Source organism: Dendrobates tinctorius, unplaced genomic scaffold, assembly GCF_039654945.1.
Source record: "Dendrobates tinctorius isolate UK_male_01 unplaced genomic scaffold, ASM3965494v1 ptg000192l, whole genome shotgun sequence".
In the NCBI taxonomy this organism is placed as follows: domain Eukaryota; kingdom Metazoa; phylum Chordata; class Amphibia; order Anura; family Dendrobatidae; genus Dendrobates; species Dendrobates tinctorius.
In genome coordinates, this window is record NW_027361859.1 from 12,035,188 (window position 1) to 12,049,380 (window position 14,193).

At 43.0% G+C, this 14,193-nt stretch overlaps 1 pseudogene; it reads left to right on the forward strand.

The window, feature by feature from the left end:
* The first annotated feature begins 3,624 nt into the window (after positions 1-3,624).
* LOC141055870 (uncharacterized) overlaps positions 3,625-14,193 on the forward strand; it is a 69,151-nt pseudogene continuing 58,582 nt past the window's right edge.

Below are 14,193 nucleotides of genomic sequence, written 5' to 3' on the forward strand. Positions count from 1 at the left end.
ACTGCGAGGACCTCTTGGCCGAGCACCAGATTGGGAAGACTAGAGAAGAAAACAAAAAATGTTATGTCTTTGGATGTAGGCATTTGTTTGCTGTGTGTGGTCTGCAGAACATTGTTTTCTATGTGTTGTGTGTAGTGTGATGTTGTGTTTCTGCGTTTGATGCAAAAAACTTTCCAATTGTGAGCCCACTCCAGGTGTCTGTCCACCCCTTCCTTCTTCTTCTGGGAGCTCCTCTTCATCTTGTGAATCCTGTTTTGAAATAAAAGGCAATGAATAGACATATATTACAGAGATGATGGATTTTGGAAATAAAAACTTACCGTCAAACGCTGACGATGCGAGGGAGGGCTCCCAGAAGATGATGTGCTGTCTTCCTGGTGGCCACACTCCATGCCTGTGGGTGGTGTTCCAGCTGCTGCCATTGCTGCTGCTGCTGCTGCATCTATTGGGCGGCTGTTGAATAAAGAGAAACAAAGGGCCAATGAATATCTTGATATTCAATAGCCCTAGTTTGGAGGAATGGGGGATTTGATAATTACCGTCTCTCATCTGCTGCTGGCCTCCCCTCCTCAGCATGTTCCATTTGCTGCTCCATTTGGGGTGGTGGTGGTGCTGATGGTGCTGCAGTGGTCTCCTGCCTTCTCCTGCTTCGCTTGGTTGCTTTCTTGGGTGGCATGTTGGGTGTGGCTGTGGGTCCCACTGTCTTGCTTTTATATATGTCTTGTGGGCAGAGCTACTGAGCATGCTCAGACCAAAAAAACCGGATCGGCCACCGGATCCGGCTTTCGCCGGATCAGGCGCATTGCGGCGCTCATAGGCTTTCATTGTGTGAAAAAGCCGGACGTGCCGGATCCGGCGTGTCCGGCTTTTTCGCCGGAGACAAAAAACGTTACAGTAGCCGTTTTTTCCAGACGCCGGATCGCGACACATTGCCGGATCCGGCGAAAACCGGATGAAACGCATGGCCATACGGCGCGATCCGGCGCAAATGCAAGTCAATGGGGGGGGAAACCGGATCCGGCATTGCATTTAGCCGGATCCGATTTCTGTCAAAAGCGCCGGATCGCGCCTGACGGCGAAAACCTGATGTGTGAAAGAGGCCTAACCTGCCCAATTCCAGACTTGCTGAAGCTTCCCCAGATCATCACCGATCCTCCACGAAATTTCGCAGTGGGTGCAAGACACTGTGGCTTGTACACCTCTCCAAGTCTCTGTCTAACCATTAGGCGACCAGCTGTTGGGCAATGCTGAAAATTAGACTCATCAGAGAAGATTACCTTACTCCAATCCTCTATGGTCCAATCCTTATGGTCACTTGATGTCATCCTGTGGTTGCAGAGTGACATTCGAATAAGATGACGGTAATCCCGGTCAGTGGAGAGTCGTTTTCCCCCTCTGCCGGTCTGTAGTTTTGTTGTTCCCAATGTCTGCTGCTTGACCTTGTTGTAATGGACTGCCGTCTTAGAAATTTTAAGGATGGAGACAACATGACGCTCACTGTATCCTTCTGCTAGTAAAGCCAGAATTGAGCCCTTCTTTTCCTCACTCAAGACTTTTCTTTTCTACTCCTTTGGCATGGTTACAAGTTATTTTTTCACTCCTATTACTTTTGGGATATTACTAGCACTTGTTTTGCCATCCAGCTTGTCCTATTGCAAGAGGATTGTGAACACCACAGCAGGGTTTTTTATACTTTCCTTTGTTAAATAAGATTTGGTTCAGGTGATCACCTAATCAGAAGCACAATAAGTAGAATGAGGTGTACTATGGTTGGAATTCAACTGATCCTTGAATGGAGCGGCTGTCAGACATGTAGAGAAGCTGGTTTTTCTAAAACTGTGCAGTGGTCTCTTAATTTTTGTCAGAGATGTATATACCAGGATGGGGGATATATATATATACAGAATTCGAGGACATTACCTCTATAACAGTGTCAGCAGCAGATCCCCCTCCCATAACAGTGCGTTATGACCACATTTTTTGCTTTGATTTTTTTTCCATTTTCCTCCTCTAAAACTTAGGTGCGTCTTATGGTCCAGTGTGTCTTATAGTACAAAAAATATGGTAATTTCTGTCCTCGGTGTTTTTGAAAACAAAAATGCTTTTATAAAAGCCTCAAACTTCTGTGTGTGAATCAGACCTGAAATCTAACGTGATAGAAGATTATGTAAGGAGGTTTTGGGAACCCTCGTCTGTCCCCTCTCTCCCGTGTGCTGGGACTGTGTATTGCTAAGTGTTAATGATGTGTATTGACTAGTAATGTATTCTGGTGTGAAGTTTCCCTTTAAATGGTTTGTCTGTATTGCATTAGTTTAGAGACAGTGAAGAGTTAAAGTGTGGGCTGGACTAGCAGCCAGAAAAGGTGGCAGGAAGCTCCTGCTTCCAGTCAGAACCCAGGCAGGATGGTCTGAGGCACGGTGTGTGTCCCTGTCTGCGGCACAGTTGTGTCCCTGCTTGGTACAGAAGGAGCCCCCGTCTGGGGCATATGTGCATCCCTTTCCTGGACAGAAGAGACCCCCCCGTCTGGGGCATGAGTGTGTTCCCGTCTGGAACAGTGAGGACCCCCGTTTGGGGTATAAGGGATCCCCATCTGGGACAGAAGGGACCCCTAGAAGGGACAGAGACTGCTGCCCAGACCCACAGGCAGTGAGGTGGGCACCGGGACTAATAGTGCCTCGCTGAGGACTATCAGCGTCCTTTTTTCCACATTTCTACTTTTATTATTATTTTATCTTATAGATCTCTACAATAAACCGTTATCCCTGTTGGATCTTAACGGTGTTCCTGGATCCTGATTGCTCGTGTTGCAGTGACTGTGGAGAAGAGGTAAATTGTCTGAGGTGTTTCTGTCCTGTCCATTTTCTGTGCAAGGGGCCAGGTTGCTCGTTGTTTGCTCAGTGGACTCTATTCGTGGACTGTAGCTTTAAGTGACTCTGCCATAACTACCACCCCGTGCCACCTTGTTACAATTACAGTGCGGGGAAGATGGGAAACCTTCATATAGACGGCCGGTGGTGATAGAGTCAGTGACGGACTCTGAACAAATATGTTTCTAGAGCCATAGTAGAAGATGAAGATGTCGTCCTCATCATGAAGTAGTTATTTCTCCTGTCACGTGTAATGAATATCTCCTGCAGTATTGCTAATGCCGATTCCAGTGTCGGTAAATGAGACGAGAATTAACGTTATGGAAGATGAGTCTATGAGAAACGTATTCAGCTGCCGACTCCGAGGAAGAAACTGCTTGTTGTCTGTGGCCTAAAATATATAGGTTTTATTAGTTGAGGTCAGGGAAAAAAAACAGTGTATCGTAAAATAATAACAATATAATTGCTGCTTGGGTTCCCGCCAGTCTCTGTATTTTCTGGTCTGTCCCAACGAACTTGTGACTCCTACAGCCAATCAGTTGCCGAAGCAGTGAGTAACATAGCCAGTTATTGGGATCATGGATGAGATGTCTTAGTCATTAATTGCACTGATGTTCCACTCCATCCAAGATGAGAGAATACAACATCTACACATTTTATCTTCTGAAATGTTTCCCCTTATTATCCCCAGTAATTTTATTATTACACAGAATTCTTTATAATGATCCATTGTCTCTTCGTCTTCCTACTCAGGGCCCAACAATATCAGATCCTGTCAGTGGACATCTATATTAAGAGAATTTTTCTGAACTACTAATCAAGAATGGATATGGAGAGGGACAAGATGGCAGAGAGGATATTACACCTCACCCTAGAGATCCTCTTCCGGCTTACTGGAGAGGTGAGAGATTCTGATGACGTCATATTACATCATTCCTATCTATGGGAATAACAGGTGGACAGAACTAGAGAGGTGAGGACTCTGGAAAAGTCTGTAGTAAGATTTATTAATGTGTCTCTCCATAACCAGGATTACACAGTAGTGAAGAAGACCTCTAGTGAGCGCTGTCAGGACCCTGTGTCTGAGGGATGGGGAAGACCCCTGAGCCCAATCACGGGGCCTCCACCTCACCCACTGATGCATGAGGACATCAATGACCAGAAGATCTTAGAACTCACCTACAAGATGATTGAGCTGCTGACTGGAGAGGTGACACTGCTGGGAATGCTGGGACATTATACAGTAGCGCTATGAAGGGATCTGGGGGATGACAGTATCATTGTATGTGTCAGGTTCCTATAAGGTGTCAGGATGTCGCTGTCTATTTCTCCATGGAGGAGTGGGAGTATTATGAAGGACACAAAGATGTGTACGAAGACGTTCCCCAGCCCCTCACATCACCAGGTAATAGAATTAAATACACAAGGCCTATAATTATCTGTATGTAAAGAATGAATTCTGTCCCTGTATGTGTTTCCTCCAGATCTATCCAGTAAGAGGACAACACCAGAGAGATGTCCCCGTCCTCTTCTTCCACAGGACTGTAAACAAGAAGATCCCAGTGTTCCTCAGGATCATCAGGTAGAAGGGAGAGAAGGTGTCATGAGATCTCCCTTATGATGTGGAGATGGCTGTGAAGGTCTTGTGCTCAGTCTTGTTTTATCCACCAGTATTATATGTTTTATAACTGTGTAATGAGAACGGTGGAGATGGCAGGATTAGAGCTGATCATAGATGTGACTTCTCCTTCTGTCTGTGACTTTTACAATATTTGTTTCAGGGTGAAGATCTGACCCATATTTATGTTACTGAGACATATGTGAGGGGTGATGAGTGGTGTAATGAGGAGATTCCTACATATGACTACCCAGGTAAGTAGTAACCACTAAATACAGAAAAGTTAGAGATTCTTCTCAGTCACCGGCTGTGGCTGCTTTATCAGTGGTGTAGTCCGGATGTGTCACAATTGTGTGATCCTCATTTTGCTGGTAGAGCATAACTTTCTCCTTGATCTGAAAATGTTTAAATGGCTTTGTGAAATTGTGAAAACCCTTTTGTATAGATCTTACAACCTGCAGGATCCACTTACCCCCGGGGATTACAACACGCTGACCATTACCTGCTCAGGTCTGTAAACTTCAAAGCCAAATAGCAGCGAACGTAGAATGTGCTGACAAGATATTATGATGGCCCTCCAAGAGAAAGTGGAGGTTAATGATGGTGATGCTGTTGGCTTCCTAGATCCCTGATATCTTATTGGATGAATCTACCTTCTCTCCCTTCTATGCTGCTGAATGATCTCATATGGTCCCTACAAGACCAGGTCCAGTCTTTCTGGCCAAACTTTACTTTTATGATTGACAACAATAAATGTGCAGTGAGGCCAAGTGTGAATTTCTGTACAATAACAACAGAGTTTCCCTTTATCCTGACTTTTCAATTTCTTTTAAAACCGATTAACTTCAAACAGGATTGTGATAAACTACATAAAAACCATTACACCTGTGCCATGATATATCTCTAAGCTGTGTGTGGCTGATGGCTGTAATATACATGTATTCACCCCTGCAGGAGATGTGTTGGCATGGCTCCAGCCCTGGTTTCATGGATTCACTCTATGTCATAAATTCCATTATGTTTTTGTTCCCAAGAAAATCAGATTCCTGCACAATGTCTCCTGAAATGAGGAGCACTAATATTTTCTCTACTGTTCTGGCCAGGACTCGTAGCTCCAATGGCCCACCATGAAAGAGTGCAACTCCAGTTTAGTGTTGGAGTTCTCACCTTATACATACATTGTTTTTGTGTCTGTAACATATTTTTTTGTTCTATGTCTTTTTTTCACAGGTTCATTCTGGTTGATAGTTTTTGATTGTGGTAGGATCAGCCTGCCTCAGTTATGTGAGTCTGTAACATCCTGGTATTTTGGTTTTTTTCAAGTCTCCATTACATCTTCCAAATGTGCGAGATCTAAATTCAAGACACCCCAGCTCTGCAGTATTATAAAAATTGTCTTTTAAATGTCTAATATTTCTTCTTGAAACTCATCTCACAGAAAATATTGGCCCTTACGATGGTTTAGATTGCCAGGAGCCACTGAGCCTCATACTCTAATTACCCCAGAGAGGTTTCACCACTAGAGATGAGCGACTTTGCCTTTTTTAGGGTCAAGTCGGGTTTCATGAAACCCGACTTTCTCAAAAGTCGAGTCGAACGAAATCGGCCGACTATCGGGAAAAGTCAAAAGTCCGACTGAAACACGAAACAAAATGCAAGTCAATGGGGAAGCAAAGTCAGCAGGGAGTGGAGGACAGTAAACACACCTACATGCCGGACCGCTTTTTTAAAGTGCGCTAAATCTCTCTCTCTGCTGAACATGTCATCTCATTGCCCACAGTGTACGTCCTTGCTTAGTGGCTGAAAAAAGTCACGTGCAAGCATTCTGGGAAATCCGACTTTGCCGCTTGGGTCGGCGACCGCATGGCCGACCTCACGCTATGGTCGGGTTTCGCTCGGCAAAACCCGACTTTAGCGAAAGTCGGCGACTTTTGAATTTGACCGACCCGTTTCGCTCAACTCTATTCACCACTAGTTACTCATATTTTGCTGATGAAGATTGTTGAGTTTGATCATTTCAGTAGATGTGTTATAGTCTATAGTCACAGTTTTTGACTACAGTAGTTACTGCCACAAATACTCCCATTTTCCAAATCTGACGTGTGTCGTTGTTAGCACCACACTGGATCCTTGCTCTGACAGGCAGGGTCTCCGGCGTGTCTCCTCACTCACCCATGCTGCAGACAGTTCTTCCCTTACCCATGCTCTGCATGCTTCCAGCCGGTTCTCCAGCCATGTCCTTAGGACATACGCGCATGCGCTCCCATCCTCTTAAAGGGCCAGCGCGTGCACTTGCTATTTCCTCCCCAGTCAATCGCTGTGGTACATTATGTATATATTGCTTCCTCCCCACTGGGAAGGTGCCTGAGAAACCTTCCTGTTACCAGTCTATGTTGTGAAAGGTCGCATACTAGTGCAAGTCCTGCCTGCTGCACTCTAGTGTAATTCCTGCCTGCTGCACTCTGATGCAAATACTGTCTGAGGGTATAGTGAACAGTCAGGTGATCGCTTAGTCATGCCCCTCCAGGCTCTCCACGATCTGTGGCACAGTGGTTCGACAAACCACGTCCATGACAGTCGCTTTATGTGGTAATAACTTTGGAATTCTTCACAAAGGACAATAGGAAACAAATGGACCTTACAAATTATTTTCCCGCTTCTCTTGAATCCAACAATACCCTGTATATGGTTGGGCATTATTGTCTGGGCACATGACAGGTTAAGAAGGGAAGGAGCGCCATTTAGCCATTTGAATGCAGATCTTGTAGGAATAGTTTGCAGACACAATGTATTGGTTATCTGGCATCACAAAATGTGGCTGCCATGATCAGGCTTGGAACTATCTACTCCGCGCTCCAGATCCCAAGGATTACCTTGCTCAACATCCTTTACAATGATCTGTTCTTACACAGAGACCCCTAGGCTTGGGCCATGGTGTTACCTGCTGTTATGTGGAGTGAGGTGGGATGAAGAATAGTCAGGTAGCTGGGGCAGAACCAGGAAGGCAGAGAAAATACAATATCAGAAGAACAAGATTAGTCACTAAGGGGTCACAACAGGAAACAAATACACAAGTTGAGAGCTGAGCACAGAGGACTGAACCAGAGGAGAACAAGCCTGAATCTGGCAGTTTCTGGCAATTTGCTTACACACCCATAATGCCAGACTGGATGGTACTACAGTTCACAGCAACACTAATCTAAGTGGTTGAACAGAGCCTGCTCCACCAAGAACTGCTTGTTCCGACATCTCCTCCATCCCCAGTGGTGCCTGCAAAATGAGTAAGGCCGTGCCGTGTGACAGAAGCAGAGGTGGCAGGTGAAGATCCCAGACGAGATGAGACACGCCATTTTCACAAGCCTTAATATGACAAAATGCAGAAATCCAAAGCAGTAGAAAACCCCATAAAGTGACTCCATTTTGGAAATGATAACCCTCAGTGAATTAATCTATAGTAGTGACTATTTTGACTCCACAGCCACTTTCCGGAAATTAGCACCCAGTGGATGTTGGAGAGTAAAAATTGCAAGTATACCATTTTATTGCCCACAACATAGTGCTCAGATTGTGCTCCAGGAGACATACACCATAAAATAAGTGGATTCTTCTCACTATAATAATGACAAATACATGGGTGCTAATTTTGGTTTTGGGCACACGGCAAGGCTCAGAAGCGAGAGGAAGATTTGACTTTGTGAAAGTGGATATTGCTGGACTGGTTTATAGAAGGTATACTGCTTTTCAAGAGCCTTTGAGCCACTAATAATATGGAAACCTTTGTTTTTCCACGGAGAGATGGTGGATCAGAGTGGGGTCTTGTTTTTTTGTGAGGTGAGTAGAAGCTTTTATTGGTATTATTTTCACCTACAAAAGATTGTTTGGTGGCTTTTTATTTCATATTTGTGAGGCGGAATGAACAAACAGATGAACACCACGCTCTACTGGTTCATCCTATGAGATTTTCTATTAGATTGTGAACGGTCATTGTCTTGATGAATAATTCAGTATTTCATAGAATCATAGAATGGTAGAGTCAAAAGGGACCTCCTCAGTCATCTGGTCCAAGTCCTTACTCAGTGCAGGAATCAGTAATTCAGATGTCTGTCCAGCCTCTGTTTGAAGACTTCCACTGAAGGAGAACTCACCACCTCTCGTGGCAGCCTGTTCCACTCATTGATCACCCTCACTGTCAAAAGGTTTTTTCTAATATCTAATCTGTGTTTCCTCCAATTTAGTTTCATCCCTTTACTTCTAGTCTTTCCTTGTGCAAATGAAAATAAATCAATAAAGCTATTTTACAAAACTCACCATTTTTACTGACAGTTTAAGGAGAATTGTTCAGAAATATAATGTTCAAGGATATTTTATTCAAAAATAATTGGTTTTATTCTTAGCAGATGACTGTGCCAGGAGATCAGAGGGACAGCTGACTTCTTCAATTTTAAAATCAGATGATCTTGAGATCCCACAGGATACAACTGAAGTGAATGCCATTATTCCAGATATACCATCATCCCTTCACAACAAAGATCTGTCATCTGATTCACCACCGACTACAAAGGAAAATCAAAGAACCAAAAGAGGAATTAAAAAACAAACTGCTCGTAAAGCAAGGAAGTCTTTTTCATGTTCAGAATGTGGGAAATGTTTTAATCAGAAGTCGAATCTTGATGAACACCAAAGAACCCACACAGGGGAGAAGCCTTTTTCATGTTCAGAATGTGGGAAATGTTTTAACCGGAAATGGAATCTTGATAAACACCAAAGAACTCACACAGGGGAGAAGCCTTTTTCATGTTCAGAATGTGGAAAGTGTTTTGCACAGAAATCTCACCTTATTAGACACTATAGAATGCACACAGGGGAGAAGCCTTTTTCATGTTTAGAATGTGAGAAATGTTTTGTAGAGAAATCACATCTTATCGAACATCAGAGACGCCACACAGGGGAGAAGCCTTATTACTGTTCAGAATGTGGAAAATGTTTTGTGAAGAAATCACAACTTGTTAGACACCATAGAATCCACACAGGGGTGAAGACTTTTCCATATTACATTGTAACATTGTAACATAGCATTTAATGTAGCCTATAAGTCCATCTACGAGGGGCGATCCAAAAGTAATGATAATCAATAATAAACACAATGAATAGTCAAAAAATTTTTTTATTTTTCTACATAGTCTCCTAACAAGTCTATACATTTAGTCCATCTCTTTTTAAAACTTAGAATTCCCTTCGAAAAAAATTCTTGATCTTGACCCTCAAAAAACTCCCCCACAGCGGTTATCACGTCGCTATTGTCGTCAAATTTCTTGCCCCAGAGGTGTTCCTTGAGCCGAGGCAAGAGAAAGAAGTCACTGGGGGCTAGATCTGGCGAATAGGGGGGGTGTTCCACCAGTTTAAAGCCCGCTTCTTGAATGGTAGCCATGGCAACTGCAGCTTTGTGAGCCGGTGCGTTATCTTGGTGAAACAGCACTCCAGCCCACAGTTTGCCACGCCTTTTCTCCTTGATAGCCTCCCACAATCTTCTTATTTGTTCTGCGTAGTAGGAGCCCATAAAAGTGGCTCCCTTCTCCAAATAGTCCACCATAATAATTCCTTCAGCGTTCCAAAAAACGGACGCCATAACCTTCCCTGCTGAGCTTGACACTTTGAATTTCTTCGGCGTCGGTTCGTCGACTCGTTTCCATGTCATTGATTGTTGTTTAGTTTAGGGATCAAAGTGATGGATTCAGGTCTCATCCATGGTCAAAAAACGTGACAAAAAATTCTCCTTGTCTGCTTGGAACTTTTCGAGATTTGCTATTGAAATGTCAACTCGTTTCTTCTTTTGCTCGTCGGTTAACATTTTTGGCACCCAACGCGCGGAGACCTTTCTCATGTGCAATTCTTTTGCAAGGATTCTTTGAATACTGTCATACGAGATCCCTATGACCTCAGCTACATGCCTGATAGTCACTCTTCGATCTGCCAACACAACTTCTTCAACTTTTTTCACGTTTTCTTCATTGAGGGACGTGGATGGGCGTCCTTCGCGATGTTCATCTTCCGTCAATGTTCTTCCCAGCTTAAATTCCTGGGCTCAGCGTGCAACTGTGGAATATGGAGGAGAAGAGTCCCCCAATGTTTCCACCAAGTCGCTGTGTATGTCTTTGGTAGACATTTTTTTCAAGCAGAGGTATTTGATGACAGCTCTGAGCTCGTTTTTTTCCATTTTGATGTTCACTCCTTGGCAGTTCATATTCAAATGAATGTAGCTCCCGGGAATCGTGGCCTATTTAAGTGATTTTTTTTTCCTGGACTAGTGGGTACCTAAGAGAGAAGAAAACATTTTATTTTAATTTCTGTGTGCAATAGAAATAACCGATTATCATTACTTTTGGATCGCCCCTCGTAGTTCAACCCATAGCCTAACATTTTGATCCAGAGGAAGGCAAAAAAAACACATGCGGCAACTCTAAGCTCCACATTGGGGAAAAAAATTCCTTCCCGACTCCACATACGGCATTCAGACTAGTTCCCTGGATCAACACCCTATCAAGGAAACTAATGTATATAACTTGTAATATACTTTTCAAGAAAGGCATCCAGTCCCTTCTTAAATTTAGTAGGGAATCACTCATTACAACATCATATGGCAGAGAGTTCCATAGTCTCACTGCTCTTACAGTAAAGAATCCGCGTCTGTGAGTATGCTTAAACCTTCTTTCCTCCAGACGTAGAGGATGCCCCCTTGTCCCCGTCACAGGTCTAAGAGTAAAAAGATCATTAGAAAGGTCTTTGTATTGTCCTCGCATATATTTATACATTGTAATAAGATCACCCCTAAGCCTTCGTTTTTCCAAACTAAATAACCCCAAGTGTAATAACCTGTCTTGGTATTGCAGACCCCCCAGTTCCCTATTAACCTTGGTCGCTCTTCTCTGCACCCGCTCCAGTTCAGCTATGTCTTTCTTATACACTGGAGACCAGAACTGTACGCAGTATTCTAAGTGTGGTTGCACTAGTGACTTGTATAGAGGTAAAATTTTGTTCTCCTCATGAGCATCTATGCCTCTTTTAATGCATCCCATTATTTTATTTGCCTTTGCTGCAGCTGCTTGACACTGGCCACTAAATGTGAGTTTGTCGTCCACCCATACACCCAGGTCTTTTTCAGTGACAGTTTTGCCCAGTGTTTTACAATTAAGCACATAATTATACATCTTGTTCGTTCTACCCAAGTGCATGAACTTACATTTATCCCCATTAAAGCTCATTTGTCATTTATCAGCCCAAGCTTCGAGTTTACATAAATCCTCCTGTAATATAAAATTGACCTCCTCAGTATTGATTACCCTGCAGTTTAGTGTCATCTGCAAATATTGAAATTCCACTCTCTATGCCCCTTACAAGGTCAGTAATAAATATGTTAAAAAGAAGCGGGCCCAATGCTGACCCCTGTGGTACCCCACTGCTACCCGTGACCCAGTCCGAGTGTGCTCCATTCATAACCACTCTTTGTTTCCTATCACTGAGCCAGCTCTTAACCCACTTACACATATTTTCCCCTATCCCCACTGTTCTCATTTTATGTATCAACCTTTTGTGTGGCACGTATCAAAAGCTTTTGAAAAGTCCATGTACACCACATCCACTGCATTCCCTTGGTCCAATCCGGAACTTGCCTCTTCATAAAAGCTTATCAGATTAGTCTGACAGGAACGGTCCCTTGTAAACCCATGATGATAATGGGTCATGAGGTTATTCTTCTCCAGATACTCCAGTATAGTATCTCTTAGAAAACCCTCCAGGATTTTACCCACAGTAGAGGTTAAGCTCACTGGCCTATAATTTCCAAGTTCAGTTTTTGTCCCCTTTTTGAATATTGGCCCCACATTTGCTATACGCCAGTCCTGTGGAACAGACCCTGTTATTATGGAATCTTTAAAGATTAAAAATAATGGTCTATCAATGACTGTACTTAATTCATGCAGTACTCGGGGGTGTATCTCATCCGAGCCTGGGGATTTGTAAATTTTAGTGATTTTTAGACGCCGCCGTACTTCCTGCTGGGTTAAGCAGGTGACATTTATTGGAGAATTTTTGTTATCACTGATCACGTTATCTGTCATGGGATTTTCTTGTGTAAATACTGTTGATAAATGTCATTTAGCATATTGGCTTTTTCCTCATCCTCATCCACCATTTCACCCAGACTATTTTTAAGGGGGCCAACACTATCATTTTTTAGTTTCTTACTATTTATGTAGTTAAAGAATATTTGGTATTATTTTTACTTTCTCTGGCAATGAGTCTCTCTGTCTCAGTCTTTGCTGTCTTGGTTTGCTTTTTACAGAATTTATTTAGTTTTCTGTATTTATTTAATGCCTCATCACTACCTACTTGCTTTAATTCTCTAAATGCTTTATTTTTGTCACTTATTGCGCCACTTACAGCTCTATTTAGCCATAGTGGTTTCCTCCTATTTCTAGCATGTTTATTCCCATACGATATATATTGTGCACAGGTCCTATTCAGGAGGATAATAAACGTCTCCCATTTTCTTTGTGTATTTTTATGTCTCAGGATATCGTCCCAGTTAATTGCACCAAGATCATCTCTCATCTGTTGGAAATTTGCCTTCCTGAAATTTAGTGTCCTTGTAACCCCTCTTTCCCCTCACTGTTATCAGTGTGGGAAATGTTTTACTCAAAAATCAACTCTTGTATAAATAAACATCAGACAAGTCACACAGGGGAGAAGCGTTTTCATGTTCAGAATGTGGGAAATGTTTAACTAAAAATTGTATTTTCCTAAAGGGGTTATCCACTAGTAGGACAATCCCTTGTTAATCCTCATGTTTTGTCTTATTAAAATAAAAACACTCATAATCCCCTACCATGCCGGGACCATTCAAGCAGTGTCAGGACTCGCGTTTCTGGAGCTTACATGAGGTTTTTACATCACGTGTGCCCTGCGCCCAAACAACACCGGCTTCACTGTCCCAGCCTTCAGATGTATTGAACATCAACAGGAAGGCTGCTCTCTGACTTCCCCTTGATGTCCAATTTGTCTGAAGGTGGGGACAGTGACCCAGTGCAGATTTGGGTTCAGGGTTCAAATGACTTATAAACCGTATGTGAGGTCCTAGGAATGCAAGTGCCAACACCTCTAGAATGGTGCAGGCATGGGAGGGAACTATAAATATTTTTATTTTAAATAGACCAATCATGAGGAATAAGAAGGGGTTGTCCAAGTAGTGGACAACCCCTTTAAACATCAAAAATCCCACACAGATAGCAGTCATTATTAGCGATGAGCGAAAATACTCGAGTGCTCGATATTTGAATCAACAGGTCGCATGCTCGGCAGACTTTCCCAGGAGGTCTGAGGGGGCAAGAAAATTGCTGAAATGGATGGAAACAGTGCTAAATTGGAATGAGAACAGCATGAGGAGGATAACTGGATGCATCTCTGACTTTCAGGTCGCTTTAGGGATCAATGTTGTCAGAGCAATTTAAAAAAAAAAAAAAACAGAAAAAAGAAGCCTTCTTCACCCCTTAGTCTATGTTTACACGTAGCGTTTTTGCTTCATTTTTGCATTTTCTCATCCTGTAGACTGTGAGCCCTCGCGGGCAGGGTCCTCTCTCCTTATGTACTTGTGTGTCCCTTGTCTTACACTTGTTTATTACTCTTGTATATATTACACTTGTCTATATTTCCCCT